The following is an 18,119-nucleotide window of genomic DNA, read 5'->3' as shown; positions in this document are numbered from 1 at the left end:
TATTGATAATGAGATAATTACTTCTTACAATCTTGAAGCTTTAACGATAATTCATCGATATCTAAAAAAAGAAAAATATCTTTCTTAATAAAATTACCAAATAATTTTATTTCACTTTTTTTGCTCAATAATTACGTTCTGTCGGTATAGAGGATACCTTCTACTACCACCTTCCTTCGTTCGTTTCGAGCGCAAATTGTGAATTGCTTTTATAAAGGCGCATTTGTAAATAACCCAAATTATACAATAATTACGCAACATTATTATTAAATGCATTAATATATCACTTTTTAATACCAAGATATAACACTTTCGTATTTGTCAAATGATAAACCATCTAAATAACTTATTTCGATGTAAAAATTCTCAACGTCGTTTCTATTTTCATATGATGTATTTCTTATCTAATCGCTTTTCTACCTCTCATTAGCCTTCATTAATTTTAATAATCGATACTGCTCAATAAAAATCTCCTCCGCATTTTATACTGAAGGAAGTGAGATAATAAATGTAAACGTTCAAGACGGACAAACTCATCGAGACCATAAATAAACGAGAAATTATCTATCAAGTATGGACCATATCAGGGAAGTAAGCGTATTATCAATAGGACCTATGAACTTTATGAAGATATCTTAGAAAAGTCATTCTCCCTTTTTTCTTCTTCTTTTTTTGCTTTCCTTTTCTTACGATAAATATTACTGATCGTTCCGGTTATTCGGATAGCCGTAACGTCATTACGTACTCGCTCGTATATGATAGCGACATCTACGAATCTTAAATACCTGATAAATTTGTTGATTACATCGAACGAAAGTTATGAATCTTTTAAATAATAAGTAAATTATTCTCGAATCTAGAATCGAAAGTGTCGTTTTCCTTTTTTCTTTTCTTTTCTTTTCTTTTCTTTTCTTTTCTTTTTCTCTTCTTTCTTCATTGAGAAACGAAAGTCGCCAAACGAAACTTCATCCTTTTCTTTTTTTATAATCCGTAATTGATCCATTTTTTTTCTTTATCTTATCTTTCTCTCAATAATTTCTATCGCTTGCTTCCAGTAATTACAAGTACGCAATTGAGTGAATAGAAACGGGTAAATAAGACGTCGCCATATATGCCATTAATTTTACACACAGCTGTGCTTACGAGCACAGTAAGACTATATAGAGTTTGTCTCTTGTCTTTTAAAACGAGAAAAAGCTAAGTATCGACTTGGGGAATATCGTTTTCTTTTTTTTCTTTTTATTTCCTTTTTTCTTGTCGTTGATATCATACTGCATACTGGCGCTTTACTAAAATAACGGGAATTCGATAAATTCGAATTGTTACCGTGATTTCTTTTGAAATCGAAAAAGATTAAACATTTAAAACTTATCCGAACGATCGTTTTTTTATCAAATCGACAAAATCTCAAAGATGAACGCATGCCCAACAAGATCGGGACTGTGCTTTTACGTAACGAAGTAACATTGCTTTTATCTGAAATATAAAACGAACGCGAGAAAATAAAAGGAATCGTCGCGTTGGTTGACTCGGATGAGTCGAAGGCACTATCGTATCTTTCGGTAGAAAGAAAGATAGAGAGAGAGAGAGAGGGAGAGGGAGAGGGAGGGAGAGAGAGAGAGAGAGAGAGAGAGAGAGAGGATTTTATTAAGCGTTTCAAATACCCTTGTTGGAAGTGTAAACTAAGTAAAGAGGAAAATAACAAGTGTATTGCAGATAGTCAAATGTGAAGTCAAAGTCATACAACATAAAAAAGTATATGTTCATTTGATAAATATCATTAATAATAATAATAATAATAATAATAAAGATAATATACGAGAAAAAGAAGAATACGAACAATTATATAAAAATCGTATTATAAATTGGTACATGCAATTATAGACAAGTAAATAAATGAATTGACGGAGCGACATTAGTAGTAAATAAAAAGAAAAACAAAAAAAATGTGCTAGCTTGCAAAAAAGAATAAGAAATAATAATTCTAGCAACGACGAAAGAAAAAAAAAAAGAAAAATAGAATAATAAAAAGGAGAGAAATCGCTGTATGGAGGTTAATTAGCCAAAATCACGTGGGAGGGCAGATAACCGGTATCTTTGTCTTCTACTTCTTATCGTAAATTTTCCCTCTCCTTCGTTCAATTTAAGATTCAACTTCGTATTCTTCTTGCCCTTGCTTAAGAAAGAATTGGAAAGAAAGAAGGAAAGAGGGGAAAATCGTATCGCCGAGACGAAAGACATTTCGTCTGCGTGACTGACGAAGGCGGCTTTAATAAAAGATTAATTTATAAGGCGACTCTTGACCTCGCCTCGAGAAATAATACATTGTATCACCGATTAAATACTCTCGAGGATACTGATCCTCTTTTGAAGTAGACGTAGAGAGTATCCGCAAATTTATTGATAGTTATACTCCAGAAGATAGTTTTCTTTAAATTGTTTGAAGAAAAAAAGGAAAAAACAAAGTAAGAAATTGAAATTGTGCTTCGAGTCAACACTGTACTAGATCTTAAAGTATAATGATTGCATTTAAAGTATAATAAATGGTGAACTCTTGAAACATTTACATTTTTTTTTCTTTATAAAAAAGAAAGAAACAAAACGATAATAGATATTTTTTAGCAGCCATGAAAATTTGCCTTATTCCTTCAATTTTCTTTGAAAGTTTCACGAAATAACTTTATAGAACTTTAGACTTCATTCGATATTGATTATTGCCATTATCGTTTACTTCGTAGCTGCAACTCACTGTTAAAATTATACGCGCACATATCTACACGCATGCACGCACAAAAGGAAAGAAACACACACGTATATGCGATAGACCTTCCTCCCCGTGAGCAGCAGAGAACTCGCCCAAAGTCATTTCACGCACCGCGAAGCGCGGAAACAGGTCGTTTACTCGAGATTTCGTTCATAAATCAGACTACGATCGCATTTCCCTTAACTCTTCTCCCTCCCCACCACCACCAGTTCGTTCTGGTCACCACGATCCTCCTCACCGTGCCCATTATCGTTCACGGGGGGTTGCTACATCACTGACGAACTTAATCGTCCATCATATTCATTGAGATCCATCGCTGGAAAATCATCGAATCCTGCCGGAAACGGAAGGGTTAGAAAGAGAAAGACATAGACAGCTATTTCCGTTTTAATTTGATCGCTCCTGTGATTTATAAAAAAAATTTTATTACAAATTTTTCAATCGTCTTCGATCGAACGATCAAAAAACAAAAGGAACGAATAACGCGATTTATTCGAATGAAGTTTTTCCACATTTTCCTTGTCGGATCCCGATGTTCATCCTTTTTCTTTTCTTTTCTTTTGTTTTTGTTTCTTTTTTTTTTTTTTTTTTTTTTTTCTTTTCAAGTAGGAAGCAAAAAAAACAACGCGGAAATATGGTGACCGTGATATTATTTTGATTTGTAGGAAATCAACAGGTGAGCATCGACAGACGGGTAGCGAACTCTTCGAAGTTTAGAATCCACTTTGCCCTCTTTCTCTCCCTCCTTTTCTACCTGTTCAGATCATTTTCGATATTATCCAACGACATATGCCCGACATATAGAGAAGGCAGATGGCAAAAAGTACCTATAAAGTGGTCTTCTATCGTGTCCGATATACACGTTGGAATCACGTAACGCTAAGAAATTTAAGGTATTTAAATAGTGTTATCACTTGCACAGATACGTCATGGTCCATAACGATAATTTTTACACCTATTTTTATAATATTTTACATTATATATTCTTATTCTCTTGCGAATTTTATCCCGTTTATTCCGTTAATTTAAATCGATCGATTAATATTTAGCATTATATTTTAGAGATATTTGCCATTTCATATACGTATGTATCTCTTTTATAAAAAAAAAAAGTTACACATCCATCGTATGTACTCAGTGACGTATTCAAAAGCACCACCTATCATTATATTATCTCTCTTATATTTGTTGCTTCATTAGAATACTTTTTCTTTTACCTTTAATTCCTTCTCTTTAGATATAAATATCCGAATAGAAAATATTCATTCAATTCAAACGTTATAGTTGATATTGTAGATCATGTATAATTCTTATCCTAAGAAAGGAAACAAAGACTACGAACGTCGGAGACACAAATAGAGAGAGAGAGAGAGAGAGAGAGAGAGAAAGAGCAAGGATGATGTGCCTTCCACCTGTAGGTTACCTCTACGCGAATGGGATACGTTAATCCCTATACGTTACAGCTGCCGCAATGTCGTACGAGTGTGTGTCGCCGGTGAAGAGAAAGGGACGTACAGGTGCGCCTGAGTTGAGTCAATTCAGTTATGATAAGTAAAACTGTGCGTGCATTTCGTATTGCTTCTTATTTCGATTAATTACCGGCATATTTAGTCGAAGTTAATTCCTAAAATTATTACACTTAATGAATCTATAAAGGAGGAATTTCTTGGACCGTAAATATTCGCAAAATACATGGAAATTATAAAGGAGGGAGAAATGTAAAAAGAATTAAAAACAAAGGAAAAACAAAGGAAATCATATATTTTGCATTTTACACTCCATTACTATTTGTCGTTATTTATACAACGACGGTTTCTATTCCAGCCGTCAGCATAAAGCCGTCAGCAAAGGGAAAAAAAAATTATTTTAGGTTTAGTCATAAAAAAAAGTAATTAATTTTTTTCATTGTTATCTTTAATATCCCTATTTTAATTGACGTTGAAATTTTTTCCATATTCATCGAATATAAAACAAGGTCTAGAATATAAAACAAGGAAAAAAATGTATTCCGAATTAGGAATTCATGTACTCACATTGGTGGTTAGTATGAGCTAACGGAAAGTCGGAAGAAAATCGTACGGTTAAGTATATAAAGAAATTCGTGTGTGTCATGTGTGTATTAAAATATCGTATATGTATTTGAGGTGTACGCGTGCGCACATGCGTGTCCGCCTTCTCGTGTTCGTGTGAGACGACAGGCAACGTGTCATTAAATCGAAAAAAGCACTTGTACCGTCTACGCACTTGCCGTCCAGGAAGGAAGAAGAAGAAGAAGGAGTAGAAGCACCTGACGTCGCACGCCTCACGCTGGGGTTGCTTTTCAACGGTCAAAAATTTACCGAGCACTACATAGTGATTCTCCAAGTGTAGCCTTCGAGAGAAATGATCAAAAAAGAAAGAAAGAGAAGGTGAGGGAGAAGAGAGAGAGAGAGAGAGAGAGAGAGAGAGAGAGAGACCAATCGATGAACGATCGATGGCCGATCGATAATGAGCCGCAGGTGTTTCGTTCTCTGTTTCGTATAACGCGCGCTTTTGTTCGACCACCACCCTTCACCTCTCACCCACGTTATTATATTCATAACTCACTGTATTCGGAACGTTGTTCCGAGAGAAAAAGTTTTCTAAAAAATATTTTTTTATCTTTGTCCTCGATTACATCCTTAGCATATAATAATCGAAAGGAAAGATAAGTAATAAAAAATGACAGGTGATAATGATCAAATTAATTTAATGGAATTATAAAAGATACTTGTTTCAATATTAAGTACTTATAATTCATTAATCATAGATAATGATCGCACAATTATTCCATACATTAATCATTGTTATTAATCATTAATTTGAGTACAAATTTACGTAACGATAAATTATGCAATTAAACGACGAATTCGATTAAATTTCACGATCATTTTAGACCATTGAGGATCTCCATTATCGTGTAACGCTCGAGTCATACGTGCTTCTTCGTGGGGTGGGTCTTTCGAAGGGTGGTGGTGATGGTGGTGGTGGTGGCGGTGGTGGTGGTGGTGATGGTGGCGCTCGAAGACGACGGTTGAAAGTTGCTCGGTTTCTCGCGTGGGACCTTCAGGTGGACGTGAAACTTTTTAGCTCTCTACAACACTCTCCAAGGTGCTGGGGTGTGCACCTGCTATACACCTGTTGGCCGTTGCCGAGCTCGTGAACGAACGATGCCGTTCGCAGTACACAACGACGGGAACGTCTTCTAGTCGTTTCCTCGACTTCTTCGTTCTCGTCTGCCAGACGGAAGATACGTTTCTCTTTTTCTTTCTCTAGTAATATGAAAAAGAAAGAAAAAGAAAAAAAAAAAAAAAAAAGAAGAATATAAAATTTCCGTTCCTCGAACTTTTAAACGTTTCCTTTCTGTCACACGTTCACCATCTTATTAGCAGCAACAAAGAAATTTTTATGCGTGTATCTATTATCCTTGGAATGACCGTGCATTTTCAAAAAAAAAAAAAAAATCTACTAAAATTAATATCTTAATAAATAAAAAAATATCTTATTAAATTTGTATAAATAATATATTGATATATTCTATACGTAAAGATCAGCATTGATCTTTTTATTTCATATATCTTCCCTTGATTTCACGCTCTTTATTATTTCCTTTAAAAGCATAACGATTACGTTTGTTCGATCGCGCGAAACATTAAGAACTACGTCATCGTATCAAATAGTAAAACCTTTAACGTTTGTAATCGTTGAAGTATCGAGCTTGCGAACTTACTATTATCAATTTTGAAGATTGAAGGATTATTCAAGACGATATGTCCTGATCAGGATTATGCCGATCTCGCACACGTTCTTGTCAGATCGTTTCCATCAAAGGCAAAAGTCGGTTGAGGGGCAATTACCGTGTGTAGAGGGCCCACCAGGTATTTCAGTGGTGGAGGAGTTAGCGATCGAGGGAGTTCGGAGGAAAGAGAAAGAAGAATCCAAGGAGGCGATTCAAGGAGGAAAGAAGATGAGGAGGAGGGCCTGATACACTTTTAATACGGGACCAAAGGAGCCCCCTGCACAGCAGGTGCACCGCAGGTGATTCTCTTCGTCCTTCTCTCTCGCCATGCAGGTTTTCTCTCACGAGTTCTCTCTCTCTCTCTCTCTCTCTCTCTCCCTCTCTCTCTTTCTCGCTCTCTGCTTCTCTTTCTCTGAAGAGAAGAGCGTACGCGTTGCCTACACTCTGCGTACGTATGCGATCTCCCACAGTCAGCGGTGAACTCGATTCTTTTCCTTTTTCTTCCTTCTAGTTTCTTTCTTCCCAACCTACTCGTCTCTACTACAATACTACGAAAAGACTACGAAGTGATTCTCCATCGTAGAAAAGGAGAGATAACCCTGAAACGATCCATCCGATCAGCAAAGACACATCGGAAAGTAGAGAACCAAGAGGATTTTTTCGGTCATCCCATGATTCTTACCCTTGGAACTTAATGATTCTTGACAGAAATCGATCGACTCGCCATGCAGTTGACGTTAGAAGTCTTTTAATCGAGTAGGACGTCTTTCTCTTTCTTTCCTTCTTTCTTTTTGGTATGAGGGGAGATTTTCTTGGAAAGGAAGATGGTTGATCTTCTTAAATAAGTCGAGACTGATGCACGACGGAGATATACAAGGTAGCACAGCGAATTTTTACGGAACATGCACCCTGGGGGTGCAGAACAGGAGAAGGGGAAGGGAGCAGAGAGAGAGAGAGAGAGAGATCTTCCTCCGTTGAGAATCGTCCTTCGCCATATGCTCCAATTCTCCGTGGCCTTTAAAGATTTGGCCGGACGTCCAGTCCGATAAATCCAAAACGAGGGTCCAAGCGTGAATGTTCATCATTCTCCTCCTCCCCCTCCTCTACCTCATCTTCATCCTCATTCTCCAATGATGCTCAGAGAATCGATATTCTCACTGCTGGTCTCCTGTGGGAAAGAAAAACGGCGCCAGACGAAACCCTTCTCGATTCTTTTAGGGTTGAAAATGTAATTGATACGCTTTAGACTCGAATCTTCTTTGAATTTCATTAAGGATCTGGGAACACCGACACCTTCGAATTTTCTTAAAACTAGCCGATCGATTTCCCACATTCTTTCATTTAATTCACTATGTATTTTCATTTTTATTTACTTTTTCTTCTTAATGAATTAATTCATTTAAACTTCAGTTCGATGGTAGAACGAAAAATTTCTTCCTAAGTTTTTGCAAGCGTGAGTTATAATGTTATTTGTTATATTTTTATTAATTATTTATGTAAACTTTAATGATATATTTAAAAAAAAATATATATATATATCGCTTTTCGAAGTTAATGTAGCATTGAAAACATATTTCAATATATACGTATGTATTGTCAAGCCGGTGAATTTTGCTGCAAACGACATGTGCGATTAAATACGTGTTATCTAAATTGCAGAATAAGCGCGTGCATGTGCCAGTTAAAGGTTGCCTTAAAAGTCGATCGTATTCTGTCCTTCTCTCTTTCACTCCACGTGGAGTCTGTTGCCTTCACCTGCTGCTTCTCTGCTATGCAAAGAAAAAACGTCAAATGCGTTATATATAACATCGCTATTTTCCTACGATACAAAGTGAAAGACGGAAATTGCCGCGTTCTACGATCATTCCTTGGATCAAGTATAAATTTTAATCGTCAAATATTTCGATCTTAGATATTTAATATAAAAAAAAAAATAATTAAATAAAGAGCCATAAAATATAAACGATGCTAATTCATTCAAATGATCTTGCTCTTTTGTTCTTCTCTTCAACAAGTTCGTTACAGCATATACACACGTAGACACATATATATGGCATGCTGGTTTCTTGCGAAAGATAGTGACATACATATGTGTGACGACAATGATTTTATATTTTATACGATGTATATCCTGTAATATGGCACATGTGGGCCTATCATTTCCTTCATTTTTCTTATTTCTCTTATTTTTATATCTTTATACAAATATAATCATATTATTTATGAGATCCCTAAATAAGACATATTTAAAATAATTCGGAAAATTATCTATACGTTTAATTATTATTTATCGATTAAGGTACATTAAATGAAAAGAAGAACAAAGAGAACGAAACGAATTGCATTTCATTAACGATGAATTATTGCACGAACAACTCTCCCATTTCTTTCTCCAACGCAATTACACGATCAAGAGAAAGAAAGAGACAAGGTCGAGAGAATAAGATAACTTTGTAGAAGGAAGTAACGATGTCGGAGACTGGCAAGCTGCGTTTGGTGCCGGTGCATGGTGGATGGTGCATGGTGCAGGGCGGCCAGCATCGGGAGACCCCCATAAAAGATCGTTGCAGCTGGATTTTTTTGGAAAAATTCTTGGACGCCTGGGCGTATGCGTGTGCGGGGGCATGTGGTTGCGAGCGCTAAGAGAAAGAAGAAGAAGGAAGAAGAAGAAGAAGATCCTGAACGACGACAACGACGACTGCGGCGACGACGACGACGACGACGACGACGACGACGACGACGAAGAAGAAGAAGAAGGAGGAGGAGAAGGAGGAGGAGGAGGAGGAGGAGGAGGAGGAGGAGGAGGTGAAGGAGGACAGTGGTGGGTAGCAAGGTGCTGCCAAGGTGGCGGTTAGGGCAGCTGATCTTCGAATAGCAGCAGGTGAATGTGGAGAAGAAGGTAGAAGGTGGAAACGAGAGAGACAGGAAGAGTAGACGTTGCTCGTGCTGGTGGTTCTGCTTGTACTGATGTTGATAGTGATGGTGGTGGTGGCTCCTTCTGAAGGAGGTAGAATCCACGTGTGCATAAAAGGTGTTTCGTTATTGTTACCAGGCGCACGACGGCGGCTTCGTCGTTTTGGATTTATTAATCTTGTTCTCGCTGCTCTTTCGAAAACCAGACGCACCCTGGCTATTCGTTTATCGTCTGGAATTTTCAAGAGTCTTCCAAACGTTTCTTCTCCTATCCTTTTCTCTCTTTTATGCTACTATGGGCAAAAATCACACTGATGATCGGCACCGCTCAAGAGTAGATTTTCATGAAGAGAAAAAAAGTCATCGAGTAACAGATTACAGGCAACCCTTTGCATTCTTTCCCACAGCAACGATTATGTATGTGTACGCCGTTGAAGTGTCAAGTATTAAGACGAAGTCATGCATGCTATGTTTGATGGAAGGAGGGTGGGTTAAAAATCTAAGAGAAGAAAGCCTCTTTTATAGCGGCACTTTTTATCGAAGAAAGAAAATCCAGTCATTTTCACCTAAGCTTTCTCTCTCTCTCTCTCTCTCTCTCCCCCCTTAACGAAGAAGAAGAAGAAAAAGGCAAAGGGGGCGTACAAGGCACCGTACGCAACTTCCTTGCAAACTCTCGTTCCCATGTTCTCTCTTTATGGGTCTTTCCGTTGTCGCCGCTTCCCATGGACTTCCTAAACATTGACTTCCTTAAAGAAACCCGGAGGAGTTGAGCAGATGGCCTATTAATTCGATGGCCATGAAAGAAACCCCCGACTTACAACCACCAACGCACGAACCCTACCAAGAAGACTAAGAGAAGAAGAACACCCTCCTCCTACTTTTTTTTCCTACCCTCCTTCGACTTTCCACCCGCTGCACGCACTTGTCACGTTCACTGTCGACCGTTAAATTCGTCATATTATTTCCCTCTCTTTTTAGCTCGTTCTGCCGTTTCGCGAACTCACGCGAACACGGAAGCTAAAATGCTTACGAGAGTGAATTTTTCTGAAGAGTAAGTAACTATACTTATTGTAAGTACGTATATACGTGTATTTGTACGAAGAAACGATTGTCATTTTATAGATAGGACAAAAGTTGCTGCGTAGGATCTTTCGTATCTATTAGAACGATGTTGATGTTGCAATCGTTCGGATAAAAAGAATCATAAGTGCTTTCACTGATTTTTATCCTAGTTGTTTCTAATGATAATACGACGTTTTGTAAATGAAATTTGAAATAAAGAAAAAGTTATCTTTGTAATCGTATTTTTTCTTTCTTTTATATAAAATAAATCTTGGGATTATTAATACAATGGTAGAATCTATTGGAAAAGAATATAGAAAATATATAAACAATTTTCTTTTTTAATCAATTATTTATAAATTAATTATAAAATTCGTAATCAGTAAGATTTATAACTTTTCTATCCGTCATATCCATCATATTTGTCATATCAAATTCATGGCATAAAGATTCACTATTAAAATGTAAAATTCATTAAACAAATAATATTTCCCAAAGATATCTTAAACGTATAATACGCGAATCGTGTAATATAAGTACGCATCTACTCGGATTCGCTATTTATAATTACGAACGTTCGTGTGCGCATAAATTACGGTGACACAGGCACATTAACCCTCCTGCTTTTATTTCTGGGCATCGCCTCTGACCTCCGTGCAAGCGAGCTCCAATAAAGTAACCATACATAACTGTATGCAGCACAGCTTGTCTTAACTTTCTCTGTGGGCAATTAATTAACATAAATACTAGAATAATTGATACCAAGTCGGAAGTTTGAGATTTCAAACGTTGAATAAACCATTCATTTCGATTTAATGCGGTTACATTTAATCGATTAAGATCTTTAACTAATCTCCTAATTATTTCTAAATCTTTGAAATTTGTATCGTTCGCAACATAATAACTCGATTGTATTATATATATATATATATATAAATGTATATAATATCAACAATTTATATGTATTAAAACAAATAAAATATATATTGACAGATTATTTATAAGCTAAGAAAAGATATCCCGCTTACATACGATATACTGATCAATAATATAATTTTATTCATTAATTTTTTTATCTTTTCTCTCTCTTTCTTTCTCTCTCAAAAATGTCTCTTAGGTCATGTCGATACTTATTAAAATTGCATCTCGAAGATCATGAAGCCTGAAACGCGGCATCGATAGAATCGTTTTCTAAGTAAATATCTATGTATCTGTCTATCGATCTTAACATCAAAGGACCTAAGGTCTACAGCTTCTGATAGAACTTAACGAGGTATTCGTTGCTAACGTATTACCATCTCGCTATCATCGCAGAGACTTGAGAAGAAAAAAAGAGAAAGAGAGAAAGGGAGAATGCTTCTGGTGTACCACGACATTCCTGGCATTTTTGCCGCGATCAGAAAATGACGCATATATGGTAAGACTTATGCGTGTGCATAAACTACAGAGAAAAAGGCAAAAAAAATAAATAAATAAATAACATTGAGAAAGTATTGGCAAGGAAAAGCTGTAATAAATCGACAAATGATCAACAATTTCTTAAGAATTTCTCTTTTCGATCCTTGTTTCGATCCTCCTAAAGGTTAACTGCAGAAAGAATTGCGTTTATTAGATGACTCGATGAATCGATTGGTGAAATCGAGAAATTGATTGAATTAAGAGAAATAAATCCCTGTTGCAACCTATTACATCGTATCGATTATTATGCAATTAACGTAGATGCATTTGATCAAATGAAGTTTTCCCTCTTTTCTTCTTTCTTTCTTGTTTTTTTTTTTTTTCAAAAAGAAATTAAATTATTTAATTTCAGAAGTTTGATTCTATTTTTTTGTTTTCTTTTTAAGATTTCCGATAATATTCAGTGTTTTTTCATTTGCAAACTGACTTTTCTTTCAAAATATTTCCACAATGTAAATAGGTGCTCGAATGAATGAAATAATGTAATAAGGATGTGGCTTTAAAGTTATAAAGATGTATACAACTACGATAATTTTTATTAGGATAATTATCATAAAATAAATGCCTACCTACATACCTCTTTCTTTTTTTCCTTCTAATCTTAACACATTGGATTACAAATTTTCCTTACCCAATTCTTTAATCTTATCTTTAAAACTAATTAAAAATTTTATAAAAATAATTTAATATTTAAAAATGATAAACTTAACAAATTCTAATGATCGATAAGCTATTATAAAGTTCGATATCGTTTGAGAGTAAAAGGTGAAGATGCTCCTGGCGCCAGAATTTTCACGGTGAAGGATTCTTTATAGAAAGAAAGAGAGTACAAGATTTCTCATTCTTTCTGATGATTCGAAAAGCTGCGAGATCGAAGTGGATAGGCAGAATGAAATAATGTCGGTCAGGACGAGAAGAGACACGACCTGTGAGTAAGAAACAATGTGAGAGAGAGAGAGAGAAGGAGTAGGGGGCGGAGGGTACACGATAGGATCTACGACTGCTCCCGTTTTCAGCGTGACTGGTAAAGGGTCCAAGGCTTTGGATATGCCCTTTGACGATTGCCGACAAACGAAAAAGACTTGTTCAAAAAGAAGAAGGATACAAAAACATTTTTGCGAACATTGTTGCGGCGTATAATAACTGTTTCTTCATTGAAATTATTTCTGTTACGTCAGGGAAACAAATTTTTTTCTAAATTTATTAATTACTTATCGAACATTGTGCAAGTTTTTATCCACGTATAAATCATACTTACATACATAAGTATATTAGAGGTACGTTATTTCGTGCAGCTACGTATAAGAGATTTCTGAAAAGAAAACATTTATTTATTATTATTTCTATTATTATTGTATTGTACATATATAATATCGTAATAATACTTAAACAAAACAGCTTTTTATTAATATTCTTTATCTTTCGTTTTTTTTTTTGTTTGAATATTTATAAAACCTAATTTGCATGACTTCTTAATTATCAATTCAAAATTGCTTACATATTATTATACAATGAAACAATGTTTTTTCTTTTATTTCGAGGCCACGTCATTGCCGATAAAAATTATTAATAAAAGGGGGGAACAAAGAAAAATAAAACGTATGTGAAAGGAAAGAGGAAAGTAAGTATACCGATCACAAACTACCTGCAAGGTATTATTCCTTATTTCTAACGGATGCGAAGAACTCCGGCAGCTTTTCAGGGACAAGGCTCGCGTGTGCACGCGTTTATATGCGTTTTTCAGGCCGTTGATGGAAAGAGCGTGAAAAAAAGTCTCGCCAAGAGAAAACTGGTTGGCGTCTTGACAATAGAGGGGAAGGATTACGTAGGCGCCCTTGGGATCCCCTATTCAGGATCAACCTACTTGAATAGAAAGGATACGGGAGAGTGGGCTGCTTACTCTTTTCTCTCTCTCTCTCCCCCCCCCCCCTCTCTCTCTCTCGCTTTCTCTTTCTTTTCCACGTATTCGTTTCGGTTACGTACTATGCGTATACGTATTGCGTGCATTCACGCCTTCGTTGGAAAACATCGTGAAAAATTAAAGAGATAAGAATGCGATAAGACGTTTCCTCTTTGATATGAATGAGCTTTGGACAATGATCTTTACGTATCGTCGCATCTTTGTATATCATTTATAATATAAAGTAAATTATAAAATAAAATTCCAAAGTAATTTACTTCTTCGTTAATGTTTTACATTAAAAAAAAAAAAAAAAAATACCATTAGATACATTTATTTATCTATTTCCAAGATAGTTTTATTATTAATTAAAGAAGACTCTAGTGTTTAATTAAAGAAAAAGAAAAAGTGAATAGAGAAACAATTCCAATTACTATAAGTATACATACATATGTATATATTTACTTTGGTTTTTTTTCTATCAAAAAAATTATTAAAAACATTATTCCTTAGGGAAAAGTTAGACAGGTACGAGTTGATACAAATATTATCGTATTATCGTTGAAACGAGTATCCACCTGTTGCCTCCCCCCACCCTCTCTCTCTCTCTCTCTCTCTCTCTCTCTCACCCTTCTTCTGTCTTACGATAGAAAGAGGATGCATTTCTTCGAGGGCACGAAGTCCTGGCTTCGAGCAGAGGACGATGAAAAACAGAGATATAAAGCGCAAGAAAGGAAGAGAGAGAGAGAGAGAGAGAGAGAGAAATTGTCTATGGTGGGGGAAGAAAACGGAGGAGTGTGAAGCAGTTGGAGAAAGAGGAGTAGGGAAGAGAGAAAGATAGAGAAAGATAGAGAAGGATGGAGAAGGATCCAAGGCAAAAGGAAGAAGAACGGAGAAAAAAAAAAGATAAGTGAGCCGCCCCCAGCAGAGCACGCAGCATCCGTAGCTCGTCCTGTCCCACGCCGGAATATAGTCCACTCGATACAAGTTCCTTTGCTTCTCTTTCTTTCGCATATTTAGAGATTTATCGAAACTGACCTAAATTATATTTATATATAGTTTTCTTCATTCTTCCATATATTATTATAATGCGGAATAATGTAACAGATAGTAAGTGATAAATCATTGATCTTTCCTGATTCACGTCGTTATTATGATAATGATACATTCATTTATATACTTATATACACGCTACGTTTATAAATATATTGAAAATATATCTTAAAGATATCGTACGTGAGTTCTTCTTTTTTTTTTTTTTTCTTTCATTAATTCTTTATTCCATATCGCAACAATATTGTATCGTTGTATTGACAATAGTGTTATCAGTCATTACACATGACTATCTTCTTTCTAACTCAAATCATATATGTACCTCTTTATCTCTTTATCTATCTCTCTATTTCTCTATCTATTTCTCTATCTCTCTATTTATCTATCTGCATCAATAAAAAAATACTTAACAAACAACAAATTATGAAAAGTGATCGGATCATTGACGATATCAACGATCGAGAGATCAAAAGAGAAGTTGACTAAAAGGGATTAGATAAACATTAGTATGTGCGTTGAGATAAGATGATACGAGTGTTGGAAGGTAAATGGTCGTTTTCTCGAATCTACCAACGAACTGTTCCGTGTTGGTTTCAGTTACTCATGCGTAGGTTTAAGTACGTTGATCGTGACCAAACATCTTCCATATCTATGTATATGTTGATACATTTGTGTGTGTTCGCGCTCGCGTGAATACATACGACATATGTGGATGAATAAGTCTAGTCTTCTCGCCTTGAGGGAATATCAAATACCTCGACTCTCTCTCTCTCTCTCTCTCCCTCTCTCTCCTTTTACTTCACCCCGAGAATTGGTAAACCGGATTTTTATCGACGGAAAAAAACCACGGAAGCATGAATTCGATCGAGCAGCCATGTGTTTTTCTCGCCAATCGAGATCTTTAATATTAATCGATCGATGTGGATTAAAAATATTTAAAAATTATTCCTGTGAAATTCTCGCAATCAGTTATTAAACGTGTCCACGTTTATATATATATCCTGTATTAATACTCTTCATATACACAAACATATGCCGCATAAAACGTTTAATACCATTACTTTAAAAGAGGGAGAGAGAGTGCAAGCTTTTCAAATTATATTAAATATATTTTTATTAGTATTGTTCAGACAACCTACGTTTGATTATCTTCGATAACACACAATATGACTCGCGAAATGCAAATTCGCGTAAATCCTACCGGGAAGTAATATGATTCGTTTATTTTTCTGACGTTAAGCAAACTAAAAGAAGAAAATAATAATTTCGTTGTAACGTGTTTATATTAGCTCGTATCTATAAAATTGGAATACGTTTTGAAAATTTATTATCGATAATGCTTCTTCTAAATATAGAAATTATAAAATAAAGTGAATTTATTAAACTGATCATACAAAAGTTTCAAAGTAAACGAAATAACGAACAGAAAAAATAAATGATAAAAGAAGCAGCGTTTTAAGCATCCTAATTATCGTACGTATTTTCTCGTTCGCTCGCTAATAACAACTGCTTTTGTCTTCCGTCTTCGTACTCGGCCTGGCCAGAACTGTCTATCCCTTTATCGGACAAAACGCATCGAGTTGCACGCAGAAACATCGACACATCTTCATCATTCACTATATAAATATCTTCTGAATATCGTAAACATTGAATCAATTATTATTTAACATTTTTACATTGCTGTAATTTATGAATATTATTTTTACTTAAGCATAAAGATCAGTCTTTTTTTTTAGAAGCTACAATTTTCTTTCGAAGATCAAATTTTTTCATAAGACGTTCAAAAATGTCATAGATCGAGATCTACGATATCATGATTGATCAATCGATTTGTCATAGTCCCAAGAACGATAGTAAATCGAGCCCTTTTTCGACATCTCAAGTAACCTAATTGGGACCACCGTGATCGTGACCGTTCATCGACCAATTGTAACGCGTCTCTGGCCGTGTAATTAACCCAATTTATTGCAGTGGTTCTCGTGAAATTGTAGAACGCTATCCAAGTGCCATATCTTTCTGCTCCACCCACTTCAAAGTATTAGGTAACTAAAAAGCTTTATGCAGTTTTGTAAATAAAAATTAAACATTTAAATATTTTTATAAAAAGTTTTTCTTTCGTTAAAACAATTATCTTCACAATCTACGACACCTTCTCAACTAGATAGAAATTCCTAAAATTTCATGATCTTGTAATAATAGACATCGAAAATTCTACTATTATAGTAGAACGATGAAGGTTCAATTATTCGCGTGTACTAATATATATATATATATATATATATATATATATATATATGCGATTGATAAGAATAAACAACTGATATTTAACAAAATAACGCACAAATTAATCAACTTCATTGATTAATTTCTTACACTCATATTTTCACGTTAGAAACGTTTATTATAATCGCTTCTCATAACGTATTGTCCAAGAATAATTCAGATAATAATTCGTTAACAAAAAGCTCTTGATTTATATAGAAGATCCTCTCGTCCCAAAACCTTTTTTCACTCTTCCCAACGGAGAAGATTCGTTCCAGGTACGAAATGCACGCGCGAGCGCGAGATCCTTCTGGCGGCGAAATTAAAAGAACTCGATTTAATTTTAACTCGACCAACAAATCTTTCTCTTTTCCCCACACTCCTTCTCTCTCTCTCTCTCTCTCTCTCTCTCTCTTTTTCTCTCTCTCTTAGCTACCTTAAATCTAAAGGAAGCCAAGGCGATCTTACGCGGAGCATATCGTAGTTTCTCGCGCGTCGTCTCTTTCTCTCTCACACACATACACACACAGAGGAATACACATACACACCCACACACATATATATATATATATATGTATATCTATATATGCATGTATGTAGGTGTGTACGGGAGGAGAGCTGACGCATACGAGGGTGCACGCATCGCAGTGAAACGCATTCGAAGCAGGGGGCCTCTACCGACAACAGGGCTTCCTACGTCTTCCCGAGTATATTAGGATGATTCTCTCTCTCTCTCTCTCTTTCTCCCTTTTTTCTTTCTCTCTCTTTTTAACACGCCTATGTTCTTCTATAACACATTCATACATACATGCATACATATATGCATATATAGAAGCATATATATATATAGAAACATGCATACCCGTGTAAGGATACATGCATACATACGTACATACGTACGTTCACGATCAACTCTTTTTCTCTTTTTCTCACATACATAGAATGAAAGT

This window comes from Vespa velutina, chromosome 6 (assembly GCF_912470025.1).
Source record: "Vespa velutina chromosome 6, iVesVel2.1, whole genome shotgun sequence".
NCBI lineage: Eukaryota > Metazoa > Arthropoda > Insecta > Hymenoptera > Vespidae > Vespa > Vespa velutina.
Note: the sequence above shows the minus strand (reverse complement) of the source record.